At 40.6% G+C, this 23,829-nt stretch overlaps 1 long non-coding RNA gene across 1 annotated transcript in view; it reads left to right on the forward strand.

Annotated features, from left to right (window-relative positions):
- Positions 1 to 405: 405 nt before the first annotated feature.
- LOC116597822 overlaps positions 406 to 23,829 on the forward strand; it is a 34,499-nt gene continuing 11,075 nt past the window's right edge. The window contains exons 1-4 of the long non-coding RNA XR_004288796.1: positions 406 to 476; positions 5,017 to 5,184; positions 18,158 to 18,300; positions 18,595 to 18,693. This is a non-coding gene — a long non-coding RNA (uncharacterized LOC116597822). The remainder of the gene's footprint in view (positions 477 to 5,016; positions 5,185 to 18,157; positions 18,301 to 18,594; positions 18,694 to 23,829) is intronic.

Raw genomic sequence — 23,829 nt, forward strand, 5'->3', positions numbered from 1 at the left:
ATAAGCTTTTCGAGGTTCTATTTTTTCAGCTGGTTCTTCCGACCCAGGTTCAGGGTCTAACTAGAGGGTTGGTCCAAGGTTAGCTAAAACACTGGATAAAATGAGCATTGGCATCTGTCCCTGTGACTATTGATTCTGGAACTATGCCATGTCCCCGGGGATTGGAAAGATTCCCTATCTGAGGCTACTTGGCTACAAAAACCCTTCCTCCAGCCCTTGCCAACTAAAACACAGTAGGAGCAAATGTTGTGTGGCAACTGGGTATAAACACAACAGTTGGAATGCTTCAGAAAGAAGTTGAATTTCCTGGTTAAGTGTATTCAATGTTAAAACAACAATAACAGTGTTAAAAACACATTTGGGGATTGTTAGAATGCCTTACCCACTGATTCCTATTATTACTCATTGGATACACTGGTGTCTCTGAGAAGTATTTCCTTAGGGATCATCTTAAAGGCTATGTCCTCACAGATAAGGTAAGGGGAGAAATGGATTAAAGTAGGACCCCAAAGAAGGCAAATGCAATGTTGGTTAAACCAACACCTTACCTGGGGTGCCTGGGTGGCTCAGTCGGTTAAGCGTCTGCCTTTGGTTCAGGTCATGATCCCAGGGTCCTGGATCGAGCCCCACTCTGGGATCCCTGCTCAGTGGGGAGTCTGCTTCTCTCTCTCCCTCCCCCTTTGTGTGTGCTTGTGCTCTCTTGCTCTCACTCTCTTTCAAATACAATCTTAAAAAAATATATTAACTGCCCCCCCAACACCCTACCTGTGAGAGTAGAATAGTGAAAGGGAGCAAAGAAGCATGGGTCCTACTCATGGTTATGGTCCTTACAATAGGGAAAGCCTGTCTCTGGCCCTCCAGCTTCCTCATCTGTAACGTGGTAGGTCGCTTACAGAAACCTCTGAAATGCTTTTTAGCATTGAAGCTTAATGAGCACTGCTGCTCTCTCAATCTGTCCCTAGCCTAGCATGCTTTTTGTCTGAGTAGAATGCAAATGCTCTCAGTTTTCAAATCGGGGCTTTGCTGTTGGCATACGAACAGAGAATTTCACGAGTTTTGTACCCAAGGGCTACCTAGTGGGAAAGGACCATTCTTACGGGCTGTATTGTGTCTCCTCAAAGAAAGATATATTGAAGTTCTAACCCACATTCTGAGGAATGTCACCTTATTTGGAAACAGGGTCTTTGCAGATTTAAGCAAATTAAGATGAGATCATCCTGGGGCACACTAGCCCAATATGACTAGTGTCCTTATAAAATGGGGAAAATGGACACAGATTTAGAAAGAAGATAGGTGATGAGACCCCAGGAGAACACTGTGAAGACAGAGCAGAGACTATGCTGTCACAAACCATGGAATGGCCAGGGCTGCTGGAAGCTGCAAGAAGCAAGGAAAGTTGCTTCCCTTGTAGGTTTCTGAGGGGGCATGGCCCTGCCAACACTTGAACCCCAGACTTTCAACCCCCAGAACTATGAGACACTTTGTTACAGCCACCCTGGGAAACCAGTGGAGACCCCTTCATATCTCCCAAGTCCATATGCATCTGGCTTCTTCACGGGAGGGAATGGGTATGTTGGCCGGTATGTGTGCGATTTGACATTTGCCAGATGAAATAGTGGACAGAGGCAAACCGAGAAGGGGAGAAAGGGGAAAGAAGGAAAATGAAAAGATACCTTGTTAAGAAAGCAGAGAAGTCTGGAATCAGGGCTGGTATTTCACTCATATGCTTGGGAACAGCCTAACAGCTGAAGGAATCTGTATAAATAGCCATTGCCCCGAGACCTCGGAGTGTTCCATTGCCAAGATGGCTGCCTCTGCTACCAGGTTGCTCTGTCCCTTCCTAGAGGCCCTCCAGGATATCCCCACCCCCAAGAATCCAGCCAATGAAGGGCTGACTCCTGGCCCTGCAGAGAGTCTCTAGATTCTGCCCCAGGGCTCCCTCCGCCATAGTCCCATCCGATGTGTCAGTAGTCCTTGCTAATAGTATCGTTTCCAATTGAGAACCTTATACATTTGGATTTGGTACTGGACTTCCGCAATGACGGGAAAACATGCAGCAGAAGGAGGTGAAACCACAGGTTGCTACAGGGAGCTGAGGAGAAACAGGCGTGCAAGAGAGCAGAGCAGCAGGAGGGAAGACAGAGCCAGGAAGCAGGGTCTCTTTGCAGCTGTTACTGTACAGTTGAGATACTACTTCCCCTAAAGCTGCCTCTGGCCTGCTGGTCCTTTCCCTGGCAACCCACCACTGATCCAGGAGTAGGAGAGAGAGGGGAAAGAGGGCACAGAAATAAAAGCAGGGAAGGGCCGCTTGCTTACAGCTTGGACGTGAATTCCAAGTTGCCCGTTGGGGCAAGAAGTGAGCACCCAGTGCTGCTGAGTGTGGAGGCACAGGTGGGCAGACAAATTCGGTTATAGGAAACTCTTGTATCAGCCAGTCTGGTGGACAGTGGAGTAGACATCACATCACTCTAGCAGCAGTCACCCTCTCGTGTCTGCATCCTCACCCCACTTAATCCTCCCAAGACCTCTAATAAGTAGGCATTATCACTAATTCTTGTTTTGCAGGTCAGTGTCTGAAACATAGCAAAGTTAAATAATTTACCTAAAGGCCAGTGGCCAGTAAAGAATGGGGCCAAGATTCAAAATCAAGTATATTTGCTTCCAATTCTTGTGCTTTTAGCCACTAGTCCATCAGTCATCTGTAAAGAGGTTATCCGACCATGTGTGATTCAGAAGCTACTCCGATCTAAGCGCGTATCACATGTGCCATCACCAATCCAAACCTCCAACCAAGTAAAATCCTTTGACCAAGTCCAAGTGACTCATGTAGAGATAAAATCTTATATACTTGGATGTGAATGATATCTAGTTTTAAGCATGGGACAGGGTGAGTTTAGGGTCCTCCTAGTCTGCCATTTTCCCAAGCTCCTCTTCTTGAGATAAAATCTTAACAATAGTGAATATTAATTCTCACATTGTCAGAGATTTTTTCCAAGGGACATCATTTAATATTTATTGAATGGCCACTGGGAGTTGAACATAGGATGCACTATTGTCACACACTGGCATTTCTCAAGATTTCCGTCTTGAAAACAAAGAAGTAACTATTCTCCATGGTCAAGAAGTGATCTTGAGAGATTAGATGTGATTCTTATTTCAACCCTATCTATACACCGATTAGATATAAAGGAGCATTTCCAGATACAATTCAGATTTATGGGTAACATAAATCAATTATTCTTAAATAAGATTTGCCTTTATCATCCATCTGACTCTAGAGCACTCTTAACTCTTTATCTGTGTTTACCCCATCAACCCCGTTTGGTAAACACCATCCAAGCATGCTCTCAAACACACCGCCCTTTACAGATCAATGTAAATATAATTTTATCAACTTCAACTAAACTAATAAGATCTGAAAGGTCATAATGGTACCAGACATGCTATGAATAATAGCTATGAAGGCAGCTCAATGATTGATTCAACCAATGGCAATGAAGGTCCCAGGGAAAATGAGATATTTAATTTTCTCCTATACCCTAGTATGTTCTAAAGTCCCTCAAATTTGGGAATGGTTCTCAGGCTCACTGTGTTATCACTACATGCATTATTGGGGCCTACAGAAGGAAAAGACTGTAAAAGTAGAGAAACTCGATTTCGTTGTTGGTTCCGGTATGATCTCACTCTTGTCATAGAAAAACCTAAATCAACAATGTACATGTTTGATCTATAGCCCTCAGACACAACTGTATTACTTTCACAAGACTGCCATAACAATTTCTGCAAACTGGGAGGCTAAAAGCAAGAAAAATGTATTGTCTTACAGTCCTAGAGACCAGAAGTACAAAATCAAGATGCTGGTTAGATTGCTTCCTTCTGAGGGCTTTAAGACAGAATCTGCTCCATGCCTCTCTCCTAGCTTCTGGTAGCTCCAGGCATTCCGTGGCTCATAAAGGCATCATTCAGCTCCTCCTGTCTGTCTTCACATGGCCATCATCTTATAAGGACATGAGTCATGTTGGCTCAGGAGCCAAATTTCTCTAGTATGACTTCACCTTAACTTGTTACATATGCAGTGACCCTATTTCCAAATAAGATCACATTCTGAGATGCAGGACATTAGGATTTCAAAACAATTTCAGGGGGACCACAGTTCAACCCATCATAATATCCAAATAGAAAACAGAGTTCATAGCCCTATAGCTATTTAGGTAACAAATCAGACAAAATATTTTCTGAAAGTATAATACAGAACATGGAAATTTTAGTTTTAAGTAAATAATTTAACTTTATTATATTTTTACTTTTTAAATTATAAAATAGTTAATATAATTCTGTAATTATAAAATATATGAAAAAATATATATATAATGTATGTATCCTGTAGAAAGGGTAATAAAATTAATGTCAGTGTACCTGTCAGTTTAAGAAACAGGACATTGTGAATAAAATTAAAGCCTCCATGTGTGTTTACCTAATCTCATTCCACTTCTTTCTTGGTGAGCAAGACAGACTAGGTTCCTGGCCTCATGGAAGTTACATTTCAGTTGAGGGGGACAGACACAAAATAGACACAAAAATGAGAAACTAAATACCAGGGAAGGAAAGTGCTACCCATAGCATTAAAATATGGTGATGTGACAGCGGGTCACTGGATGACTACTTTCGACTGGAAGTTTAGGCAAGGTTTCTTGGAGAGAGTGATATTTAAGCTGTGAGCTGGCTGGAAAGAAAGAGTCAGTCTTGTGAGGATCAGGAAGAAAAGCATCTAGCACAAGGCAGGAAAAAGTACAAAGACCATAAGGCAAGATAAGCTTGCCAAATAAAAGGCCAGGTAGCTGGAACTCAGTAAGAAAGGACAGGATTAACTCACAGTTCAGAATGTGCCATAAAAATCAGAGTAAAGAATTTAGATTTTGTTGTGAGATCAATGAGATACTATCAGAGGGTTTGAAGTGAGGACATAACATGATCTGATTTATGTTTCAGAAGCTGTCTGTGGTTGCTATGTGGCAGGGGCTGAGAAAAAGCCAGGAAACTCTCAGGACTAGACTGATCGCGGTGGAGATGGACCATGTACAGATTTGGGATACGTTCTAGAGATGGAGTCTGTAGGGCTTACTGAACTGGATGTGGGAATAAGGGAAAGAGAAAATGATGCTGGATGCAACTGAATGGATTGAGGTACATTTTAATGAGATGGGAACAATTTGGGGAGGAGCAAATTTGAGGACATGTAAGTTACAAGTTTACTTTTGTAAAGTTTGAAAAATGCCTAGAAGACAATCTTGTGAAGATTTTACAAGGCAGTTTGCCATATTAGTCCTTGAATCTTGGTTCAAAACTAGTCTCATTCCTCATGAAACACAATCAACTCTACATTAGTCAAGACACATTCTCTCTGTTCAATTTTGTCAGCCATTTTCTTGTGGCCTTCTTTCCCTTTGCTTCCTGCTTATTAACTACTCAATCATTCACCAAATGCTTTCTAGTACTTATTATATAGATGAGCACAGTGCTGGCATCTATCATACTGTAGACATAAGTGACTCTCTTTGAGTATCTGTAGAATGATTAAATGAATGAATGAATGAATGAGTTAACTAATATACTGCTCAGGTTGTCTTGAGGCTTAAGTTTTCAAGGGTTGAAAAATCTAGTATAGGAAACAACACGTAGTTTAATAACTAAAACACAAAGTAAAGCGGTGCCTGGGTGGCTCAGTCAGTTAAACATCTGCCTTCAGCTTAGACCATGATCCCGGGGTCCTGGGATAGAGCCCTGAGTTGGGCTCCCTGCTTGCAGAGAGACTACTTCTCTCTCTCCTCCCAGCGCAGGCTCTTTCTCACTATCTCTCTCTCAAATAAATAAATAAAAATTAAAAAAAAAAAAAGTAAAAAGTAAGTAGTTGAACAGGAAAGTTACCAATAAAGGATTGTGGGCATTCAAAAGAAGATATGCAATTCAGAAAATGTGATATATTCACATGATGGAATGCCTTTCAGTAATGACAGTGAAGAAACTAAAACTATATGCAGCAACATGAAGGAATTCCACAAACAGTGTTGAGGAAAATAAACCATACAAAAGAAGACACACTGTATGACTTCATTTACAGAAAGTTCAAGATAGACAAAACTGAGCAATGGTGTGAGAAATCAGGATAGTGGTTGATTACCTTGCGTAGCAGAGTTGTGACTGGTAGGGATGTGAGGGGAATCCTGGGACTCTGGTTGCATTCTGTTTTTTGGGTTTTGCTTGTATGTGTTCACTTCATTAAAATTCACCTACCCTTATATTCAGGATTTGTGAAAGTATTGTTATGTCAAGAATTATAAATTGTCTGATACAGACTCTGCTTGCAATACTGCCACAGTTTTATACATGCTGGCAGAAGACACGATATTCCTGGGTCAGAGACAAAGGAACTGATGACTCTGAGCTGAACAGGAAGTAGGAGCTGTGTGTTTGCACTCACTGCCCTTGCTCTCCCTCCTCAGAGTTGCACAGGGAAAGCCCAGATGGATGCCATACATACAATGCTTTGTATCAAGTGAGGAACCCCAAGCTTAGAAAACGCAAATCTTTCATTATGAGCCAATTTGACCCACCTCCATGGAGGGAGACGGTATGTTTTTATACTAGACAGTAAACAAACCTGTCCTCTGCTTGGGAGGGAGACACTATCTTCCAAGGCTTTTCTCTATACAATGATCCTTGAAAAGATAGTTGAGAACAAGGCAGGTGGAAATGCAAGAGACCCCTGGAGGATTATCTCTCAACCTGGTGTACTTCAATAACAAGTTTAAGTTTAGAATTATGTGGTATTTTAGGTAGGTCTTATTTGGGCATGATCAGATAAAGGGAAAATGACTTTAATGTAAGGAATAATGAGTGGGTGAGTTTTAGTCGAGCATAGTGTTTTCCCTACCTGAAAGGTCTTCCAACATGGGAAGATGAGGAAAATGAAACTCGGAGGGCCAATTTGACTGTCTTTTTTTATTGCTCAGATAAAGGTTTGTAGAAAGGAAGAAAATCACATTAAAGAATGAAACCAGACTTTAAAGAATCATCTCTTTATTTCATTTATCCTTTTCCCTACTCCCCCAACTGTGCAAGAATTTCGATTATTTAGAGTTGAGAGATTTTGAAAATATTTCTATCATAATATGTGCACAGTTCAGTAGATTTTATTTTGAAAATAAAATAAGAAATATAGAAAATAATAAACTCAAATGCCTTTAAAAGTTTTTTATTTCCGTAATTGAAATTTTTAAACCAAAATTATATTGGTCCTAATTAACTTTACTTTGAAAGACAAATCTCTAAATTCCTCTTGTCTTATTTACAATAAATCTAGATGACCCAATAGCATTTAAGCAGAAATGTGATATACTTAATGCTTAACATTTTCTTAACATTTTATCTCAGAAACATCCATTTTTATGCTACCTAGGTAAGAGCGTGGAAGTGAATATTAAAATCCCATAACCATATTTTGGTGCTGATGCTGCATTTTCACGTTTTATGATCTATCTTGAGCTGTTTGACTGAATGACAGTCTGCTGTTTAATCAAGAGCCATGTGTTATTCTATATAAGTGTACTGTATTATAAAAGTGAATGTAAAATTAATTTCAGGATATATATGTTTAATTACATAGTCTTATGTTACATATCTGAATCAAATTGTGCATTGCCTCTTAATAGCTTGAAAAAGTTTGGAATTAATTTAAGCAATGAAGCTTGAGATGTTTTTAAGGAGGCTTTTCTCAGATCATAACTCAGTTCTCAAAGTTGAATCCTTTGTGGTTTTTCCAGTTTAGCCCCTTGGGTGGGGCAGTAAAGGATATGACATTTACTGAATGCTTGTTTTGTACCAGGTGATGGGATATATGGTTTACACGTATCACCTTGTTTTAAAGCTTAATAAAATTCCATGAGGTTACTGTAATTATTCCCATTTTATACATGAACCGAAAAATCAAGAGGCAACTACTTGAGGTCACACCATGAGTAAGTGGTGGAACCGGGATTTGCATACAAAGGTGTATGCCTCCAGGGTGAAATCATTTTTTAGAATAGGACTTGCCTATGACTAGGGAAAAAAGACTAGAAGGATGAATGTACACCATTATGTCAGCCATGGTGGGATTAAAGTTAATTTTTTTTTTAAGATTTTATTTATTTGACAGAGAGAGATCACAAGCAGGAAGAGAGGCAGGCAGAGAGAGAGGAGGAAGCAGGCTCCCTGCTGAGCAGAGAGCCCAATGCGGGGCTCAATTCCAGGACCCTGAGATCATGACCTGGGTAGAAGGCAGAGGCTCAACCCACTGAGCCACCCAGGTGCCCCAAAAGTTAATTTTTAATTCTTCATTAAATCATTCTGTATTGCCTGAATTTCTGATAATGCATATGTATATTTATTTATTCAAATATAGTATAGGACTTGAAATGACCTTCAGAAGTCAGGCAGGTTGAAACTGTTAGCTGTGAAGGGCTCCATGGGCTATAGTCATATAGTGCTTCTTAGTAATAGAGGTTTGAATCAGGTCAGCTTCTGAATGCCCAAGTGCTGAATCTGTGTCTGGGGACAAGATGATCATGGGGTGATAATGTGTTTCCCAGAGACCTCAAACGTCAAGTGTAGTCTGAAAGATAACCAATATACGGTCCACTCCAAGCCAGAAAGATTCTCATATGTGAACCTGGGATGGCTTGATTATTACTAGGTCATGTAAGCAAGAATTACCCCTGCCTACTTAACCACTACCACTTTAAGAACAATTTCTCTAATAGCTATTGAGAATCCTGGAATCATTTCACTCACTCCTCTAATAGAAGTACGGGCTTACTGTTATTTACCAAGTAGCCCTTTACTTTATATGTGTCCTTGTAACAGTATGGATCAAGATTCAAGTAGTTATCCACCACCTCCTTTCCTTAAATGTATGATTCCCTTTCATATTTCTTTTTTTTAATTAAATTGAATTTAATTTTTTCCCGTGTTCCGAAATTCATTGTTTATGCACCTCACCCAGTGTCCCCCTTTCATATTTCTTAATTGTCTATATGAAGGTATTGGGTTAGAAAGTCAGCTAGTTGGGTATAATAATGCTGTGGTGTGCCACCCAGATTCCTCCTTTTGGACCAAGGTCCTAAAAGATCAGGGTCATTCCTCCTCCAGCTTCCAGAAGTGTTGTTTGCTGGCAGCTCATGGTTGAGAACCTCCTCAGAAATTGCCCTTGACCAAAGGAAGCCACCTTGCTCAAGCTTAGCTGCTTCCTCAGGGTTAGCCCATATCTAATGCCTAGACTATACGTGGGCACAAAGCCCAGCACCCTTGCTCCAATTTGGGGGCATCTCTGAAAGGCCATTGCAGCTCCAGACCTCCCTGTCAAATCATCTGAGACTCCTGTTACAACTTCATCACAGTATAACTTGCCCTTTCGCCCAGTCCTTCTTCCCTCATTCCTTTATAGGCATGTCTCTTAAGAGCACTCACCGGTGAGCCCTCTCCATGTGATGTGTTGTCTGAGTTTCTTTCCCCAGAAGCAGGATCTAAGATTCACCTACGTTTCCTATGCCCTCCCTACCACTTTTCTCCCCCAGTTGAACTCTAGTTAGAGTAGCATCCATTGGGAATATCACAATACCTGTACCAGGCAGATCCCTTCTTCTTAGAGGAACTGAGTTCAGAAAGGGTCTCTACAACTTGCTGTCTAAGCCCCGGGGGTCAAGAGTTGTACTGCTGGTTAGCTTCTCACTGCAAACAGTCTCTATGGGGCGCCAATAGAGTGAGCACTGTTGTCAAACCAAACTCCAAGATTGTCTGCCTTCCTGGATTACAGAGGCCATGAGTGCAGTGACAGGTCAGAGCCAAGAATTTTCTGTAGTAGCAGCCAACTGCAGTAGCGGCGCTAAAACAAAGGTCTCTAGTCTAGGATGAAGCAAGGACACCACTTCATAGGTGACCTTCTGGGACCCAATGCCAGTCTCTTGGGCTGGCTTCACCATTAACCATGTACAAGGAACCATGGTATTAGAATAGACCCTGGGTTTGGTGACTGGGTAACTTGGCATCTTCTTTTAGATTTACAAATATACCATGAAGGTCACAAAAGCCAGCTAAGTTAGAGAGATAAAATGGCTCTGGAGGACATCACCAAGAAATGTGTTATCTCTACGAAACAACTCTTTTTATGAAAAATATACTAGAACAGATTGCAGCAGGACAACATGGTCAATAAAGACTTCAGGATTTAATTGCTCACATAGGGGAACATTTTCTTTAACATCAAAGTGAGCTATTTTCCCCAGTACTGCAATGATCGTTACACATTTTGTAGACTCCCCCAGAACTCTCTCTACATGGGATCTGCTAACTACAATCTACACTAAGGCAAACGATTAATTGACTCCAGGAGAAAAATCTTTAAAAATGGTGGGTCTCTATCCTGCTAAACTTGTTTCTCTACTTCTCAGATATAATTTCCTCACTTCAGCATTCAAAGAGAATTTATAGTATGAAACAATTTCATTCAACCGGTAAATTAATTTAGTTTTACAGAGATAACCTTTGTAGAGAATTCCTCTGGTTAGGCAGGATCAAGTGCTGCTTGCAATCAGACCACAAAAATAATTTTTTAATGATCTAAATAGTCAACTAGTAACCCTTGCTGCTAGCATTGTTTCTGTCAAAATTGAAAGAAAGCTAGAAAACTTTTCAGGTTGCCCTCTTGTTTTGACTATTAGGAAACTCAGAACCAAATTTAATGTTTAATGTCAATAACAATTCTTAGCTCAAATTTTCTGATAAAATCCTTCTTTTCCCACCCCAGCTTTATTCTATCTCCCCAATACATAACTACAAAATTTTTTAAAAAATATGTTTGAAAGTTTACTCTGGTAACAAACAGAAGACCAAGAAACATTCTTGAAACTGTAACTATTTCTGGCTTGCTGGTTCAAAATTTTAAAGGTGATAAAAGGGAGGCAGTTAAATCATAAGCAATCAACAAGTGGACAACAAGGAGAAGATATACAAGTTCAACATCTTTCCAAAGACCAAGACTTTGATATGAGTGGCTGAATATGGATTATATATCCACCATGGGCGGGAAAACAGTTTCTTCAATATGGAACTCATTTTCCCAAACTGAATAGGTCTGCGTCTCAAATAGTTCCATCGAATAAATTGTGCCTTAAATCTTTTTTGAACAGCTGAGCCTAAATCAGATTTAGTTATAAAAGGTTTCATTTTACATAACCAATATTTAAAGTTTCTACTGAGTCTTCAAAATGATTTGCTGCAATGCATGTGTTTTTGGTGTGAGTCCAACTTCCCAACTTGTCTAAGTTTCACTGATAAAAGTTCACATTAACTTAGATATCAGGCCAGCACTGAAAGCTCTCAGGCTAGTTATCACTGTTCCCCCATGTCTTCAGCATATTCAGATAAGATGAACTGAATCTTTATAAAAACTGACATTAATTGGCATGATTCCCTATATCAATACCTCAATCAATTTAAAAATATCTTTCCATATTCTCTGTGTGTTGGAATCTGAGATAATGGAGTGTATATGTCAAGATAGCATGGTCTCTGATGTAATAAAAATATAACCCTAGAGTCCTAGTGACTTAGCAAAATAAAGGCTTATTTCTTATTCATGCTAAGTCCCAATGTGATGTTAGCTAACTCTTCGGAGTAGCTATTCTCCATTCTGTAACATAGAGATGCAAGCCATTTGTACCTTATACCTCCACCACCTTAGTACCTACTCTTCCTTGTATCATGGCTGAAGAGATACAGAGAGTCAGAAAGAAAAGAGAGTTAGAAAGTTGAACATTGACTCTTGAGGGCTTCAACTTGGAGTGACTCTTGTTCATGGCCCAGTGGGCACATGGGAGCATGCATATTCAGCGAACAGCACATGTCTCTGATTCAGGCACTGTAGAGCATTCTGAGGGAGTGTGCAGACTTTTCTTACATCTGTTCCTGTGAAAATGTAGGTTCTATCAATGTCACTGTTTTTAAATAAGGTCTTGTGTATAGGACATATTTGAATGAATACATAACATCCATGCTTATAATTATACACATAAAAACAATATAACTTTGTCTCATCAAATAATTCCTCCTTTGTTTTTTATGAGTGAGTCTTGTGTGGATATTAAGATATTTTTTGATTAAGGCATTGTTTTATTGTTTAAATGATATGGTCAAAGACATACCCCACTTAGGCAGGAAGTAGGTTTTCACTGAAATAAGAGGCTATTCATGGTGCCAGACACCAGAATCCCAACAATCTTCTGGGGGTTAAAAAAAAAAAGAAGAAGGAAGAAAGAAAAAGCAAATCTGTTTTCTCCAAAGGGAAACCAGGATCAAGAGGCATTGCTCAGAAAGGTCGTAGAGTGATAATGCTCTTCTCAAAGTTGGTAAGACTATCAGGAGATCATCTGCTGTGTGTTGGTAGGAAGCATGACAATAAGCAGACTGAAGGCTGGGGGAGGTAAGGTTCCTAGGCAAGGGACTATAAGTGCATACTGACCATTTAGAATAAGAACAGAAGAGTGAGTGAGAAGATTGGCCTAGGTCCTGGGACCTTGCTCACTATTTCAGCACTTGGAGAAGTCAGTCTCAAAATTCTTGGGGGTGGACCAAGGGTTTGGTTTATCCTTTGGACCACATTTAGAAAGGAAGTGGAAACTCTTGTTAATCTAGATGGAAATTGAAATGAAGAAAATGAGAAGACCCCAGTGGGCCCAGTGGAAGGCTACAGTCAGAGACAAAGTCAGGATTCAAGTTGATGAGCATGGCTGTGCTGTTTGACACTCCAGGGGGGTGAGGGGAAGAAAGATGAGGCTAAGGAAATGGACAGTGGCTGAATCATAGATTCACTTTCAGAGTCAATGTAGTCTCACTATGGGATTGATAGTCATGACAACACATGATAAATTTTCATCTGTGAAGCATCAGCTGGGAGGCTTTTGCAGTCTAGAGACAATGATTTGGGGGATTATGGTAGTGATGAGGATAGAGCTCCAATATTTGGCAATGGGCTGTGCAGGACTTGCTACTGATGGTGGGGTGGGAGAGTTACAAGTGAGTCATGATGACTTCCAGGTTGTAGGCCTAGGAGACTGGGTAATGATGGGGTCATATCCACTGAGAGAGAGCAGAAGCTGGTCAAGTGTGGAGAAGGTAATGGGATGGGTCTGTATGTGGTGAATTCGAGCTATTTGTGGCCCAGAACAGATACTCAAGAACTCTTCTTTGATTACGTGAATTCCTTACTCCTTCAGAAAGAAAAGTAACGACTATTTCCCCATATCTGGACTCCAACTAGAAAGGGTGCTGAGATTATTAGAAATTAAGATAATATTCAATTTTTATTCAAGTTGTCCTCCATTGAGAGTTGGAGGCTGTCCTTATTACTCATTACTTACTGATGCACTGTCCTGCCCATTGGGTTGCACCTCCCGGTTCCCACTGCTTCAGTCATAGCTGAGTTCCCCAGATCTTCTGTACTCTGTGCCTCTACCAGCATGAACAAGCTGGCGTTAGCACCTGCAACACTCACCCAGGAAGCAGGACTCTTACCAGCCCTCAGCTAGCCTCTCATCTGTCCCAAGATCTTGAACCCATGATGCTCATTTGACTGGCTTCCCACAGCAATGATGCAGACACCGACTCTGGCTGTTCACAGGCAATCACCGTGTGGTTGCAGATCTCTCTTACTAAAGTAATGTTCATCAACCACATTAGGACTATCAAAATACATGACTGTTCTCCTCCCCCATATTTCAATGAGACACCTTATTCCTGCTTGATACCTGTAAAGTACTGAATGAATGAACTGGAGGTAAATAAGTTAAACAGGAGGCCATTAGAAAAATAAACCTCTTACTGTTCTGTCGATACACCTCATGCTCACACACCATGTGGTATCTCAATAGCCCCCCGTCCCAGGAATATAGACCCCTTATCACAGATTTAGTGCTGAAGACAATTTTCACTAAGAACTACCTGGAAAGTGCCAGACTCATCATATGCGCAGCCTCAGGTCCACATCACGTGTCAGGAGAGGAGTAGGCAGGTCAACAACCTTCGTAACACAACTTCCCCCAAAGGATGGCAAAGCAACTTTTTTTGCAGCCAAAAAAAAAAAAAAAAAAAAGAACCCACAGTTTTAATTGGAACAATTCAGATTTATTCTTAATTTAATTCAGCTGCCCAGCAGCCCTAATTAGATTTGCATCATGATGTATCTTCAATACTATCTATTTTCATAAATGCAAACTTTCCTGAACATGTTTCTGATGGATCCTGACATTTTAAAATATGTCCTATTGTCCTTTTCTGTGCAGTAGACCAAGCACGGAGTGTTCACTCCTATATCATTGTCACTGTGCTATCAGACCAGATGGCTACTTCATCACAGAATCAAGAATTGGGGATAATTGATGCTGCTCCTCGCTCTAGAATGTGAAAAGAGAAAGCATTTGCTGCACACGTGCCCACGAAGAGCAGCCCGAGCTGGCAGTAGCTGTCTCGTCAGAGGGCAGTGGGCACTGCGGCCGTGGCCTTCGCGACCGAGAGTCCATCCCATGGAGCCCGAATCTCTCTGGTCACAGAGAAAATCCTCACAGCACGTGAGCTGACGCTCCATCCAGTAACCAAATGAAGCCAGAATGTCCCTTTGTTAAGGAAAACAAGTTGCAATAAAACAGTTCTAAAATGGGAAAGATTATATCTGAATCTTCCATTGTTTCATATTCAAGGATTTCTCCCCTTCATGGGGGAGAAAAAAAAATACGTGTGTTGGCTTAATATTCAGAGCAGTTGTTTTTTGTGTCTGTGACCATTAAATGTTAGAAACGGAAGAGCTATTTATCCTCAGCCTGCTGAAGAGAACAGTGGAAATTTCTTTTTATTGGTCTATAAATAAGCGGAGTCTGAACACACCCTTTATTGGGAGAAGAGCCACTGCAACTCATTACACATACCAACAGGCTCATCATGATTCCTTTTTTGATGTCGCCGTAAGCATGCAGATGGAGACATAGACAAAAGATTGTCCTCTCCAACTAGCTAACGTATTTAACCTGAGGACCATACTCATATCCCCTGGGTAAAAGAAAAATGCCTATAAAATCAAACATTTCTGGTTAACAGGTGTCATTGTTCAGGAAAACCTAGGTGAATCGGTGAAGTATCATTTAACACATTAAACACAACGAATCCAATGCTCTTGGTTCCTTTGTTGTACAATCACATAGTATTGACGAAGAAATGTAGGGCTTTGGGGTTTGGTCTGCATCGTACCAGAATCAGCTGGTTAATTTAGTTAGAAAAAGAGTCCTCCTGAATATCAGTTAAGATGCCTATTTGAATTATACAGACCAAAGATCTGGTTGTGTTCATTTTTGTCTGTGTCAGTTATCTGTAGTTGAGAACATGGATAAGAGCCACTGAAAATGTCTCAATTATATGGGAAATATAATACATCCCTTTTATCTGGATCTGTTCCATTTTTTCGTTTTCAGATTAGGCAACCTGCAAAAACAGCCAGCTACACTAGGGGAATTCAGTTGTGTAGGCAAAATGAAAAGGCTATGAGTGTAAAAAGTGAAAGCAGAACAAACAGAAAGCTTAAAAAATTGGAAAGAACAACAGACAGCTAGCAAGAATCATGTTCCCCCTTCCACGGAAGGAACTGTATGTGCCTGTTCTCTGTACATGATTTGAGGCTTATACTCGTATTAATGATGATACCCCTTCCATCAATATCTTGGCTTATTACCAGTGTCTGGGAGAAATTTTATTGGCTGCTGCAGTTCATTGAGAATTAATTGATATGACACACTTACTCTACATGAACTTGAAAAAAGTCTATCGAGTGAGTGATTTAACTCATTTTATGGTAATTATAAATTATGCCAGGAAACACTGTTACGGGTGGACTTGTTTCCAGCTCTGGGACTGCATATGTGAGTGTTTTGTACTGTCCACATTCTGGATACCCTGAGTTTGATGGACGGGCCACCCCCTCAGCCGAGGCATTGATCGGGCACCCTCACCGGTGTTTGCCCTGTGGCACGTTCTTAACCAAATCAGGAGGCAACAACCGGCATTCTGAAAGACAATCTCCAAACTGGATAATTAAAAATTTTCCCCTCACACTCTGCATATTTTAAATAATCTCCTAAGTGTTTCATAAAGTCGGAAAGGAAGAGGGAGGGGAGAGCGGCTGCCAAATCAAACAGAAAATGAAAGATGACTTTAGAAAGAGACTGTAAGAATGACTGGCTGCTTGTGAAGAACTCTTTTATTTTCATTTCCTGCTCAGTACTGCTGATGAGCAGACGCCGACGATTCTGCCTCTCGGGGAGCGCGCGCCAGTGCCGTTATTAAAAGAAGCCCACCCGAACACGGTCGTTGTTATGCAGGGGCGGTAACTCACATAATGGGGGATGGCATTTCTTTCCACTCGTGCTGCTCCGCTGGTTCTAATAGCAACCTGGAGCTCAATTTCCTCCTCAAGAACATTGCATTTCATGTGGAATGTCAATTATTAAAATGCAGTGTCCCGTGTCTTACTTCTCACTAGATGAATTCATTTGCAAAACTTGCTAATTTATGCAAATGATTCTTAACCTGTAACTGCCTGGAATCTATTTTCCCCTTTCTGGCTTTTGGCAGCTCCAGAGTCTAGATGTGGGAAGGAAATCCATGAACGCATAATCTGTCAGCTCTGTCATTGTTGTATTGGTTATTGAGTTGTTTAAAAAAAAAAAAAAAAAACACCGCCAGATACAAATATGTTATTAAGTAGAAGCCAGACGGCAGCTGAAGCTAAAAAATCTAGAGATTAAAGATACACCAGAATGAGAGGATCTGGTACCTGCAGGTACTGACAACCTGAGTGATGTTAGAAGCTAATGACCTCTTTTCTGGGAGAAACTAACTGGTTAATAACCCAAGGAAGGTCTATCAGCTACCGGCTAAGACAGATACAGATAGCAGTCAGATAGCAAATGTCTTCCCAAGAATGAACGCCAAACTGGCCCGGATTCTAGTAAATACAAAGCACAAAAGGAACTGCATGCAATTTTTAATTTTTGGTTATTGTTGCATGTAAGACAAGGCAAGAAAAAAGGGATGTTTCTCAAAAGAAGGATTGCTGTGTGTGTGTGTGTTCAAATATGGGGGTGTTCAAGAGGCCTAGCCTGGTATCTGTGGGTCTGAATGAGTGCTCCCAAAGGTACACCATACACCAGGTCCTGAGGGATTCCTCCAGATGACTTGGGTTATACGTTCTTAACATCAACAGCATCATATTTTTATCAACTCTTCCGAGAAGACCCTGCAATTTTCCCCTACTGGCCCTGACTGTTATGCAGATCTTTTGACGAGCAGTGTTATTTCTAAAAGAACTTTCTGCAAACCTCAGAGCTGCTTTTCCTTTCCTTTCCTTTTTTTTTTTTTTTTTAGTTCAGGGGAAAGATTCTGATTCCAGGCCTGACTTCTGAATCCACAGGAAATGGATACATCACATTGTTTTTATTCAATGTTCTTCATTCTGGCAAGTTTCTGAAGGCCACTGGGCAGTCGAACAACCTGGACTGGATTGGCCAAGGAAACTCAACCAGGGAAGCAGCTGGTCACAGTGTATGTGTGTGTGTGTGTGTGTGTGTGTGTGCACGCGTGCGTGTGACAGAGAGAGAGAGAGGATGCACAGCTGAGCTTAGTCTGCACATCCATGTGAGCCACTGCTGTCGACTCCATGCACGAGACTACCCTCCACTGTCCTCCTTGTTTCTCTTGCTTGCCCTCCTTCTGACTTCATCTGCGCCACCTCTACGTGGTCACAAGCTGTCCTTGTAACCTGCTCTGCTGACTACTGGGTTGCATTTTCCTTTTCCAAGTGTACCAATAGTTGCCAAGTACATAGGGGGCTATTTGTTGTAGATATTGGAATGGATTCTTTCAACTCCACTGCAGGTTCCAATTAAAGAGGAAAAAAAAAAAAGAAAAAAGAATCTGCCCTTGGTAAAATGGACAGTCACCACTCCAAGGGACTTGTCCAAACTCCAGAAGAATAATGTGAGAGTATGTATTCAATCACTCACTTTGCTCCCCTTTCTTTCAGAACCATGTCTCTTTAAATTTGCTGAAGAAGATATTCCTTCTGGCCCACAGGATGCCAAAATGACTTGATGATTTATTTATGCAACACTTGGCAGCCCATAGTCCAGATTGTGGCTGAGGCTGAATCTTATGAACCGTCCCCCAGTGAGTATATTTTAAAATTATATTAAAAATGTATCTTTTGAAGACCTCAGTCATGTTTGGCCCAGGCTTGGGCCCTGAGAAAAACAGTGATGCGAGTAAGGAATTAATATAGCTAAGAAACTAGCTAGCGAAATTTTTATTGTGAGAGATTAGAAAAGTGTTAAGTTTTCTGTTGGGGGAGGAAAAAAATGGTATTTAGACCTAAATGCTTTAGTGATAGCAAATGTGACCTTCTCTATTTATAGCAATTCTTCTGGTCATTCAACAATTTGTCGGGCTTCTCCTACGTTCCAGGAAGGATTGTAAGCCCAGGAGACCGTGGTAAAGGAGAAATACCCTACCCCTTCTCTTCCAGAACAGACATACCAGAGGACAGAGCTGGAAAATACACAGGTAAATAAATGCCACTGGTAAACAGAAGGGTTTCAAATCACACCAATGAAATTCCCATGTAATAAAGAGGGACACTGAGCTGAGACTGACCTGAGGTGTGTGAGTTTCCATGTTCACGTCAGAGGATGGCTTTTTTAATGTCAAATCAGAAAACAGAGCATCTGACAGAGCAAGTCCCTAGACAATTTCACCACTGCAAATTCCTGGTCCAAAGAAAAAGATACTGTCAAACTCAAAGGAAAGGGTTTAGACCAAGAGCAGGGTGTTGAAGAGACCACGGTGCTCAGACAGGATCATTCTAGAAGAGGCTTTGTAGTTTGGCACCATAGAGCCAAACTTTATGCAATGAGTAATTAAATGTTGTGAGGAGACCCAAGTTTACAAGGTCTGAAATAAGGCCAGAGGGGCAGGGTTTTAATCAATGGGTAATAAAAAGTGGCACAGCAAGAATTAAAAACTTAAAATCCCAGCCAGTCTTTACTGAGAATTATTAAGCGTAATACCTCATACTTGCATACCACTTTATGGTTTTTTTTAGAGTACAAGTCACACTTTTGATTCCCTTAACAATCCCAAAAGGTGTTACAATGTTCACATTAGCTGAAGACACTAAGTCACAGAAAAGTCAACTTAAAAATGGCGATGCCATTCTCTCTACCGTGGCTGACCCCTTCACTCATAAATTCAAATACTTATAATTTTAAAGGAAGCATTCTCTGCAATTACGTTATACACACTGTTGCTGTAGCTAGTTGAAAATGAAAACTCTGGTAAAGTCCATTATTTTGTCCCTAGTTTTATCCATCTTTATGCAGATTTTTTAAACTGAAGTTACATCTTCAAAGTGCAAACACAACCACTTAAATAAGCAAACTGGCAGAGAAAATTCTCAAGTTGGTCCTATCTACCAAACAAGATAGTTGAAGCCACATTTTGCTGTGGAGTCAAGTAGACCAGAAGTCAAGTTCAAAGACTTAGTCTATCTTTTATTGCTGACACAGTTGAGATAGATTTCACTTCACTTGAATTAATACTGAAAAGTGCAGGTCAAAAGGAAGCCTGGAATTATATTTAAGTCTAGGGCAGAAGATACCGAGGGCCTTGTTGTTACTCTTAAAAACCATAGCCAAGAACAGTCACAAAAGCGGAGACTCACATGTGAGCAGTTACAACCTAGACCTTTGCTTAAGAACTACTGGCCAAGGAATGAAAACTAAGTAATTCAATTTCAACTTACTGAAATCATATTAGTATCTCTTTCTGGTAAACAAAGATCTTTTCTCAAAACATAAAGTTTCAGGGAATTTATCACTTGCAAACGAATAGATGTAATTATTACCATGTAACATTAATTGAGTGTCAAAAGCATTTTAATTAATTTATTGGGTACTAAAAATTACAAGGATATTGTATAGAAGGTGAAATTAGACACTTTCCTACCTATTGAGTGCCCAGACATAATTCAACGGATAGACACAACTCATCACTCTTAAGCTGCAGTAAATCTATCACCAGTAAACTTACTAGTGATCATCCTTAAAAAAATGGTTTTATTTTAGTCCTCAGTGGCCAGGCCTGTTAAATAAGATTGCTTTAAGAGAGAATTACATACATGTTAGTGTGCATTTCATCAAAGGCACTCAAGCATAAATTTGAGTTAGGATTATGTAATTTTGTTGTCAGAAAGTATTAAAGGGGAGAAGTCTTGATTTAAGAGGTGTCCCTTTCTAATTGTCTTGTACACAACTTCATGCTGTATTGAGCTGATGGTTAGGGAAAACTTGGGTATGGTCAGACCTCATATTCTTGAGAATGTGGAAGAATCTTCCTGCTGTATTTTAGTCAGGACTCATGTGCTCTGAAGCACTCTTGGATAGGCAGATTCATCTACAGGAGAGCTCATCAACTGGTTGAATGTCTGTATCTCCTAGGACTTTATAAAAGGTGTTCTCACACACGGCCCAGTATCCTTTGGTTCTTTTTCTACCCTTTGAACACTATACTGAATCAGTCTTATTCCTTTTATACATAATGTTGGGCTTCTTTGGTTATTGGAGAAGTTTCTATGTGAAAGCTCCTATTGGCCTGGGAATCTGAAGCAGGCAGTACCACAGTATTGACAGAAAGGTCTATCTTGGGGAATCAGGTAGAAACCGATCTTAATCTCAGCCTAATCACCTTCTTGTGAATTGGGGCAGGTATTTTATTTATGAAATAAATTTTATTTCTATCATTACTCTTTGCGCTTCAGTTTCCTTATTTGGAAAATGGGAAGGATAGTACCCACTCTGTAGGATGTTGTGATGATCCAATGAGAAAAAAGCCCAGCATAAGGAGTCATACTTAGGAATAGCTCAAAACTGCAAGCTTCCTCACCTCTCAACACTCAAGGATCTTGCCTTCCAAATACATTAACTCATTATTGATCTCAAACATAAGTTCAGGTCACAGACACACAAAGTGAGTTTTTGCTGCATATTTCATCTGAAACTTCCGAGTGCTCCACTGGCATAGCCATGTCTTCTAATGTCATCCTTAGATTTCTTGCTGGACAACCACTATGGAAATGGAAATGCGTAGAATGGAATGAATCTCCCTCAGGCAAGGTTTAACCTGAACTCACTCAGCTAATCACACAGCCTGGGGCACAGTAGGAAAAGGAACCACCATGCACTACCCTCTAAGGTGATATTGGATTCCATTTTGCAAGTAGGACTGAGGACCTATGTCATGCCAAAGTCACAGTTCAAAAGGTTAAAAAAAAAAAATTGGACTAACAATTGCTGAATTCTGTGGCTAATACCCGGAAGGTAATCAAGTCAACTTAATTAATTCATTATTTTCCCATCAAAGACAGCCCTGTCCCTTTCACAGAGACAGGGATTTGGCCCCTTTTAATTAACATGGCTTCCTGGAGGCAAGATTCTAGTCTGTGGTTCCTACAGCACAGTCTATTTCCCTCACAGCTATCTAGACAGGATCAGCGCTGTGCCTTCAAGAGTTATACAGTGGAACAGGGGGGAGTTACAGGTAATCCCTGCTTCTGAACTAGCTCGAAATAAAAATTAAATGGGCCTTGAGCGTCTGTGAATTGCAGTGTTTCATTGGGGCCATGGAACACTAAGTGAGGCTCAGAAACAGGGTGTTAATTCAGGCCTAATCATTTAATTCCACTCTGTTATGTGCCGTATTTATCGCCCTCCTGGATCTGTTTTCTATGGCCTGATAAAGAGACAGTGATGCTCTGAAGCTCAATCAGGGACCATTTTATTTATATCGTTAGTTAGTCCAATAAAAGCACTGGCTTCAGGTTCCTGCTGTTATTTTCTGTTTTGTAGCCCTGCCGTTAACTAAGAAGATGGCTTGGGGATTGAATCCCCTGGGCCTCAGTTGCTCTGCAGTTGAAGGGGGCCTTGCAGGGACAGGGGATGGTCAGGACCAGGCGGAGGGCAGAGGAACCAGGTTTGGTGCAACCAGATGCAAACTGGAAGGGGAGTCAGCTCAGGGTTTAGCCGCAAAAGGGAACCTTCCTTTGTTAACTGTGTTCCCGTTGTGAAAACCTGGCTGGCGTTTTCCAGGGTGAACTTAGATCCTTTGAAGCAGTGATTCTGTTTGCGAACCAGAGAGGTCTTCAGAATTTTTTTTTTTTTTTAATCAAAACGTACTGCAACTCTCTCCAAAGGGAAAATGGTTTGATTTTCATACAAAAGGAAATCGAATATAGCTCTAGAGTTGTTTGTGTGTGTCGCACAGAGCGGAAGTGAAGAAAAACAAAACTGTACTTTGGATCATCTTTTTTATAAATAGTTTTAACTGTGTAGCTTAATTGATTAATTGATTGTTTTCCTAACAATCTAGAAAGGGCTATAAAGGGGCCCAGAATGAGAAAATGATGGTGGGAAACAGATTTATAGAGGTCGCTTGAATTAATGATATGGCGATCAGAAGATAACACAGGTGCGGGAACGTAACATACTGTGTAATTACCGGTGTTTCCAATGGAGTTCATGTGTAGTTACCCATGTAATAACAGACATTATTTCATAGTAGGTATGCAATTAGCTCATGTCATTGGTGTGTAGTGCACAAATGAAGCAAATCATTATTGTTGTTTCAACACTAAAAGATGAGGACATTTTGAGGACCAGTGGGCCTTTTTATCAGGCAGATCATCTTGTTAAGTTTGTCTAACACATACATGCGGCAAGTAAATTTGAAAAATATTAACAGTCTGAGGCTTCCGTACCTACGCGAGTACTTAGATGTGTGGAGCAAGTAGCACTAAAGAAAGGTATATTTGAGGACTGTGATTGAAATCAATGAACCAATTTGGAAGTGTAAGCATCAGTAACGAAAAGTTATCACACCCTCATTGAGAGATAAGGACTAAATATTTATTCATTTTGCCCACAAAGATTTGTGGACCACTACCTGTGGGAGATAGACAGCTAAAGATTTAGGTCATGCCTCTATGCTTTGGGTAGAAGCTGAGGATCCCAGAGATCTTGCCAATTGCAATATGGCAGAAGTAGGTGCCTGAAATGTCCACAACTCAAAGAGCCATCGGAAGTAAATAAAATAAACGATCTGTCTCTCCTAAATACAGGGAGATATATCCTTGAATTGTAGGACATCATCATTGGAACATTTCTAAGTTCCCAATACAGCGTTCTTTAGCACTGGGTGGATGGGCGGAGAAGACAGGAGGACAGCACTGTCTATGGAGACATCGAAAAACAAGAACAATACTAGTACTTTAGAATTTATTAATCATTTCCTTACACATTATCACATTTGATGTTCAAATCCAATTTGTGGAGCAGGTAGGCTCTATTTTCAGATATGGTAACTGACTCTCAAAGGGCTCACGTGGCTGGCCCAAGGTTGCTTCTTGACAAAATGGCAGCCTCAGGTCTTGTCACACTTAATCCAGTACAATTTCGCTACATAAAGCCTGAGAGAAGCTATATAAAACAAATGGCCCTACTCTCTGCCAGTTTTAACTTTTTATCATTCTGTGACAAGTGTCAAACTGTGGATTCTAGAGAGGAAAGGAGCTAAGATTAAGAAAGACGTCTGTCACAGATGAGGTAGGTGGCGTGTGGGAGGAGTTGCGGAGAGAATGACAGAGACAAG

The sequence above is a fragment of the Mustela erminea genome, chromosome 8, assembly GCF_009829155.1.
Source record: "Mustela erminea isolate mMusErm1 chromosome 8, mMusErm1.Pri, whole genome shotgun sequence".
NCBI classification, from domain to species: Eukaryota; Metazoa; Chordata; class Mammalia; order Carnivora; family Mustelidae; genus Mustela; species Mustela erminea.